Genomic DNA, 7,101 nt, shown 5'->3' with positions numbered 1-7,101 from the left:
TTTGCAACACTTTCTCGTATCGACACCAAACTTGGTACCTGGACTCGGGACCACATCCTGAATAAGGACAATACATTTAGTGACCTTTGACCACTAGGGGCGCTATAATTAGAAAAACTTTATCGTATCGACACCAAACTTGGTACATGGACTCGGGAACACATCCTGAAGACGCACAATATATTTAGTGAGCTTTGACCACTAGGGGTGCTACAATTATCAACACTTTCTTGTATCGACACCAAACTTGGTATGTGGACTTGTGACTACAACCTGACTACGCACAATAAATTTGGTGATGTTTGAGGTATGCATATGTGTGGGGGGTTATTGGGGTGTGTGGGGGAAGAAGTTTATCTGTGTATATGTGTGTGTGTGGGACAGGGGGGGTTAATTGGGTGTGTGTATAATGTAGCAACATTGGGTTGCCATGACAACTCCTGCTCAACTGCTTGGCCCCCTCATTGCTGCTTGCAGCTATATTTGGGGGCCAAGCAGCGAAGCTGCAGGGCAACCCTTAGTGTTTCTATGAATTCTTACTATTATTATTATTATTATTTAACATCTTTCCTCTGCCATTGGAGTGTATGGCAGCCCATAGAACCGTCTGGTAAAAAGTTGTGAAATTTGGCACACTGATTGGGGACACTCCAATATTTTATTTCACCAAGTTTCATGCCTCCCTGTCGAACCCTCTAGCGCCACCAACAGGCCAAAGTTGGATGTGCGTTCACGCACGTAACTTTTGACCCGTTTGCCCGATTGTCAAAAATTTGGTATCGTTGGAATCCTTGGACCAAGCCGAGTTCAACGCACTCTATGACGTCAATTTCCGCCATGATGGATTTTCCGCCATTTTGGATTTTGTCAAAAACCTTTAAAAAGTTTCACGCCTCACATAGTTTGTCCGATTTTCACGAAACTTAGCACATAACATCTTCAGACCAAGCCGCACAAAAGTTATCGATTTTCATCTTCGGAACTAAAACCGTTTTCCCGTAACAGCCAAACGAAATATGCGGCGAAGCCGCCAAACAGGAAGTGAGCTCATATCTCAGCAACCCTTTCATCTGTCATAACCAAACTTAGTACATGGACTTATATCCCCATCTGTAGGGCACTCAAGAAATCTGGTGACCTTTGACCTCTAGGGGGCGCTGTAATTAGTGAAAATGCATTTTGGCCTGTAGCTGCTGTTGTGCTTAGAATTAAAACGCACTAGTGGTGTCTGGTAATACTGTTGGAAGTCCTTAGGCCGACCCAAGCCAACTTGTGATGTCATCGTAATTGATTCGGCCGCCATATTGGATTTAATCAAAAACATGAATAAATATTCGCATGTCACAAATTTCAGCTGATCCTCACCAAAATTGGCAGAGACCATCTTCAGACCATTCCTTATCAGTGTATTTTTTTCTGGAACAATTGACAGAAGCGTTCGCCTGTAACATCCAATCGAAATTTGCGGCGAAGCCGCCAAACAGGAAGTGAGCTCATATCTCAGCAACCCATTCATCTATCATAACCAAACTTAGTCCATGCACTCAGGACCCAATGAGGGGGACGCTCAAGAAATTTGGTGACCTTTGACCTCTAGGGGGCTCTGTAAATGGCAAAAATGTATTTTGGCCTGTAGTTGCTGCATTATTCTGCAATGGAGGTCAATGGCAGCCCATAGAACCGTCTGGTTCATCCTGATGATGCACAAATAATTTGGTGACCTTTGACCTCTATGGGGCATTGAAATCACAGCAAGCATGATCGATCTTTTATTTTTGATGTGAAACTGATACAGCAAGTTCCATTCAATTAATTCTAATGATTGCGTGCATGGGTGGGGCAGGGTGGGACGGGCAGGGGCGATTGCAGCGGTGAGTTGGCTGGGTGAGGGGGCGGCGACACTCAGCCCTGGTTCAGCCCCACAAAATCAGTTATGTTTTGATGTGAAACTTGACCTTGTAACTCAGCCATTCTTGGGTTGTTTGACATGGAACTTGCTGTGACTGCTTGATGCTATATGCCTGATGCCACGGCATTGAGTTTCATGCCAAATCTGGCCTGCTGAACTGCCTGCTTGGCCCCCACATTGCTGCTTGCAGCTATATTTGGGGGCCAAGCAGCGAAGCTGCGAGGCAACCATTGTGTTTCTATGATTTCTTATTATTATTATTATTTAACATCTTTCTTCCGCCATTGGAGTCTATGGCAGCCCATAGAACCGTCTGGTGAAAAGTTGTGAAATTTGGCACACTGATTGAGGACAGTCTCATGGTCAATTTCACCAAGTTTCATGTTGGCACCTTGACCGCTCTAGCGCCACCAACAGGCCAAAGTTGGACGTGCGTTCACGCACGTAACTTCTGACCCGTATGACCGATTGTCAAAAATGAGGTATCGTTGGATTCCTTGGGCCAAGACGAGTTCAACGCACCCTATGACGTCATTTTCCGCCATGATGGATTTTCCGCCATTTTGGATTTTATCAAAAACACTAAAACGGCTTCTCTGGTCACAAATTTTGTCCAATCGACACCAAACTTCACACACATCATCTACAGAACACGCTACTTTAGCGCATTACTTTTTGTCTTCGGAAATAAAACCGTTCGCCCGTAACAGCCAATCAAATTTTGTGGCGAAGCCGCCAAACAGGAAGTGAACTCATATCTCAGCAACCCTTTCATGTATCATAACCAAACGTAGTATATAGACTACTGACCCCATCAAGAGGACGCTCAAAAATTTTGGTAACCTTTGACCTCTAGGGGGCGCTGCAATTAAGACACATGCCTTTTGGCCTTTAGCTGCTGTTGTGCTTAGAATTAAAATGCACTAGTGGTATCTGACAATACTGTGGAAGGTCCTTAGGTCAACAGAGGACAACTTGTGACATCAACATAATTGATTTGGCCGCCATATTGGATTTAATCAAAAACATGAATAAGTATTCGCAAGTCACAAATTTCAGCTGATCCTCGCCAAAATTGGCAGAGACCATCTTCAGACCATGCCTTATCAGTGTATTTTTTTCTGGAACAATTGACTGAAGCGTTCGCCTGTAACAGCCAATCGAAATTTGCGGCGAAGCCGCCAAACAGGAAGTGAGCTCATATCTCAGCAACGCTTTCATGTATCAAAAACAAAACTTAGTACATGGTCCTCAGGACCCACCAGGAGGACGCTCAAGAAATTTGGTGACCTTTGACCTCTAGGGGGCTCTGTAATTTTATTTTTGATGTGAAACTGATGACACCGAGTTCCATCAAGTTCATTCTAATGCGTGCGTGCAAGGGTGGGGCGGGGTGGGACGGGTAGTGGCGGTGGGTTGGCTGGGTGAGGGGGCGGCGACTCTCAGCCCTGGTTCAGCCCCACAAAATCAGTTATGTTTTGATGTGAAACTTGACCTTGTAACTCAGCCATTCTTGGGTTGTTTGACATGGAACTTGCTGTGACTGCTTAATGCTATATGCCTGATGCCACGGCATTGAGTTGCATGGCAAATCTGGCCTGCTGAACAGTCTGCTTGGCCCCCACATTGCTGCTTGCAGCTATATTTATTATTATTATTTAACATCTTTCCTCTGCCATTGGAGTCTATGGCAGCCCATAGAACCGTCTGGTAAAAAGTTGTGAAATTTGGCACACTGATTGGGGACACTCCAATATTTTATTTCACCAAGTTTCATGCCTCCCTGTCGAACCCTCTAGCGCCACCAACAGGCCAAAGTTGGATGTGCGTTCACGCACGTAACTTTTGACCCGTTTGCCCGATTGTCAAAAATTTGGTATCGTTGGAATCCTTGGACCAAGCCGAGTTCAACGCACTCTATGACGTCAATTTCCGCCATGATGGATTTTCCGCCATTTTGGATTTTGTCAAAAACCTTTAAAAAGTTTCACGCCTCACATAGTTTGTCCGATTTTCACGAAACTTAGCACATAACATCTTCAGACCAAGCCGCACAAAAGTTATCGATTTTCATCTTCGGAACTAAAACCGTTTTCCCGTAACAGCCAAACGAAATATGCGGCGAAGCCGCCAAACAGGAAGTGAGCTCATATCTCAGCAACCCTTTCATCTGTCATAACCAAACTTAGTACATGGACTTATATCCCCATCTGTAGGGCACCCAAGAAATCTGGTGACCTTTGACCTCTAGGGGGCGCTGTAATTAGTGAAAATGCATTTTGGCCTGTAGCTGCTGTTGTGCTTAGAATTAAAACGCACTAGTGGTGTCTGGTAATACTGTTGGAAGTCCTTAGGCCGACCCAAGCCAACTTGTGATGTCATCGTAATTGATTCGGCCGCCATATTGGATTTAATCAAAAACATGAATAAATATTCGCATGTCACAAATTTCAGCTGATCCTCACCAAAATTGGCAGAGACCATCTTCAGACCATTCCTTATCAGTGTATTTTTTTCTGGAACAATTGACAGAAGCGTTCGCCTGTAACATCCAATCGAAATTTGCGGCGAAGCCGCCAAACAGGAAGTGAGCTCATATCTCAGCAACCCATTCATCTATCATAACCAAACTTAGTCCATGCACTCAGGACCCAATGAGGGGGACGCTCAAGAAATTTGGTGACCTTTGACCTCTAGGGGGCTCTGTAAATGGCAAAAATGTATTTTGGCCTGTAGTTGCTGCATTATTCTGCAATGGAGGTCAATGGCAGCCCATAGAACCGTCTGGTTCATCCTGATGATGCACAAATAATTTGGTGACCTTTGACCTCTATGGGGCATTGAAATCACAGCAAGCATGATCATATCTCAATCGATCTTTTATTTTTGATGTGAAACTGATACAGCAAGTTCCATTCAATTAATTCTAATGATTGCGTGCATGGGTGGGGCAGGGTGGGACGGGCAGGGGCGATTGCAGCGGTGAGTTGGCTGGGTGAGGGGGCGGCGACACTCAGCCCTGGTTCAGCCCCACAAAATCAGTTATGTTTTGATGTGAAACTTGACCTTGTAACTCAGCCATTCTTGGGTTGTTTGACATGGAACTTGCTGTGACTGCTTGATGCTATATGCCTGATGCCACGGCATTGAGTTTCATGCCAAATCTGGCCTGCTGAACTGCCTGCTTGGCCCCCACATTGCTGCTTGCAGCTATATTTGGGGGCCAAGCAGCGAAGCTGCGAAGGCACCCATTGTGTTTCTATCTTTTCCTACTATTATTATTATTATTACACATCTTTCCTCTGCCATTGAAGTCTATGGCAGCCCATAGAACCGTCTGGTGAAAAGTTGTGAAATTTGGCACTGTAATTAGGCAGAGTCCCATGATTAATTTCACCAAGTTTCAAGTCCGCACCACGAGCGCTCTAGCGCCACCAACAGGCCAAAGTTGGACATGCGTTCACGCATGTATCTTCTGACCCGTTGGCCCGATTTTAAAAATTGAGGTACCATTGGAATCCTTGGACCAGGCCGAGTTCAACGCACCCTATGGCGTCGTTTTCCGCCATGATGGATTTTCCGCCATATTGGATTTTAGTGAAAGTGAAACTAATTTTTCACAGGTCACAAATTTTGTCCGATCGACACCAAACTTGACATACATGATCTTCAGACCAAGCCTCACAAAAGTTGTGGTATTTTGTCTCCGGAACTATAACCGTTCATCCATAATATACAATTGAAATTTGCGGCGAAGCCGCCAAACAGGAAGTGAGCTCATATCTCAGCAACCCTTGCATGTATCAATGCCAAACTTGGTGGATAGACTCAGGACCCAATCAGAGGGAAGCTCAAAAAATTTGGTGACCTTTGACCTCTAAGGGGCGCTGTAATTAAGAAACATGCCTTTTGGCCTGTAGTTGCTGTTGTGTTTAGAATTAAATTGCACTAATGATGTCTGGTAATACTGTTGGAGTTCCTTAGTTCGACCCAAGCCAACTTGTGATGTCATCGTAATTGATTCGGCCGCCATATTGGATTTAATCAAAAACACGTACAAGTTTTCGCAGGTCACAAATTTCAGCGGATCCTGACCAAAATTGGCAGAGACCATCTTCAGACCATGCCTGATGAGTGCATTGATTTCTGGAACAATTGAAAGAAGTATTAGCCTGTACCAGCCAATTGAAATTTGCGGCGAAGCCGCCAAACAGGAAGTGATTTCATATCTCAGCAACGCTTTCATGTATCAAAACCAAACTTAGTACATGTACCTCCGACCCCATCGGGAGGACGCTCAAGAAATTTGGTGACATTTGACCTCTAGGGGGCTCCGTAATTGACAAAAATGCATTTTGGCCAGTAGTTGCTGATGCGCATTATTTTGCAATGGAAGTCAATGGCCGCCCATAGAACCGTCTGGTAAAAAGTTATACAATTTTGCACACTAATTGGGGACAGTCCAATAATTCATTTCACCAAGTTTCATGACGGCACCTCAAGCGCTCTAGCGCCACCAACAGGCCAAAGTTGGATTTGTGTTCACGGACGTAACTTTTGACCTGTTGACCCGAATGGCAAAATGAGGTATCATTGGAATCCTTGGGCCAAGCCGAGTTCAACACAACCTATGACGTCAATTTTTGACCTCTCTGTTTAAATCACAGCAAGTGTGATCATATGTCAGTCAATCTTTTATTTTTGATGTGAAACTGATGACAGCAAGTTCCATCCAGTTCATTCTAATGTGTGCGTGCAAGGGTGGGACGGGGTGGGATGGGCAGGGGCGGTTGCGGCGGTGGACTGGCTGGGGGAGGGGGCGCCGACACTCAGCCCTGGTTCAGCCCCACAAAATCAGCTATGTTTTGATGTGAAACTTGACCTTGTAACTCAGCCAATCTTGGGTTGTATGGCATGGAACTTGCTGTGACTGCTTAAGCCTACATGTCTGATGCAACGGCATTGACTTACATGGCAAATCTGGCCTGCTGAACTGCCTGCTTGGCCCCCTCATTGCTGCTTGCAGCTATATTTATTATTATTATTAAACATCTTTCCTCTGCCATTGGAGTCTATGGCAGCCCATAGAACCGTCTGGTAAAAAGTTGTGAAATTTGGCACACTGATTGGGGACAGTCCCATGATTAATTTCACCAAGTTTCATGTTGGCACCTTGACCACTCTAGCGCCAC

This window comes from Alosa pseudoharengus, unplaced genomic scaffold (assembly GCF_046254945.1).
Source record: "Alosa pseudoharengus isolate Yale_2024_CS ecotype anadromous, Long Island Sound unplaced genomic scaffold, YU_APseudo_1.1 YU_APseudo_1.1_scf_15, whole genome shotgun sequence".
NCBI classification, from domain to species: domain Eukaryota; kingdom Metazoa; phylum Chordata; class Actinopteri; order Clupeiformes; family Clupeidae; genus Alosa; species Alosa pseudoharengus.
This window is presented reverse-complemented; position numbering follows the sequence as displayed.